We start from the raw sequence: 556 nt of genomic DNA, 5'->3' as shown, positions 1-556 counted from the left end.
TCATTGTGATTCCCCTGCTTGCTTCTCCTGTTCAATCGTTTCTGCTGATGGCAGTGGGTTTTTCGCTTGCGTTTCTGTTTTCTTCGATTTCGACTTATCGAATTTTTCAATATCAGCCATACTGGGTTTGTCAGACATGGCCTGAAGAAGCGGAGCGAGAAGCGAGGAGTGAATCTGATCTGCTCAGTGGCGATTGATTGAGGAGTCTGTGCTTCATTTTTTAAGCGCAGGATTCATTCGTAAGTCTTAGACTCCAGCCTCACCTCTGGGTCCAAGAGCATCTCTGTCCAGAAGGCAGTTTATAAAATGAGTAAAGAGTAAAACTCTCTCTGTGCTTGTTCTTAGAATTCTGTCCAGAGTTCACCCGCCCTAGGCCTCCTTCAGTCCTGATCCACTTATCACAGCCAGTGACAGGTGGGTTGAGATTCAAATCAAGGTTTGGCTCTTTTGCAACACACATCATCCGTTATGCCAAAGCAGTGGAATTTCAATTCGTTGCTGCTCGTGTTCTGGCCCGGCTTGCAGCATGGCAAGTGAGCAAAGGTCAGGGCCATGG

At 47.1% G+C, this 556-nt stretch overlaps 1 pseudogene; it reads right to left on the bottom strand.

The window, feature by feature from the left end:
• Window positions 1–138, bottom strand: LOC102894258 (annotated as a pseudogene).
• Window positions 139–556: the final 418 nt, after the last annotated feature.

The sequence above is a fragment of the Pteropus alecto genome, unplaced genomic scaffold (assembly GCF_000325575.1).
Source record: "Pteropus alecto unplaced genomic scaffold, ASM32557v1 scaffold166, whole genome shotgun sequence".
NCBI classification, from domain to species: Eukaryota; Metazoa; Chordata; class Mammalia; order Chiroptera; family Pteropodidae; genus Pteropus; species Pteropus alecto.
This window is presented reverse-complemented; position numbering and strand designations above follow the sequence as displayed.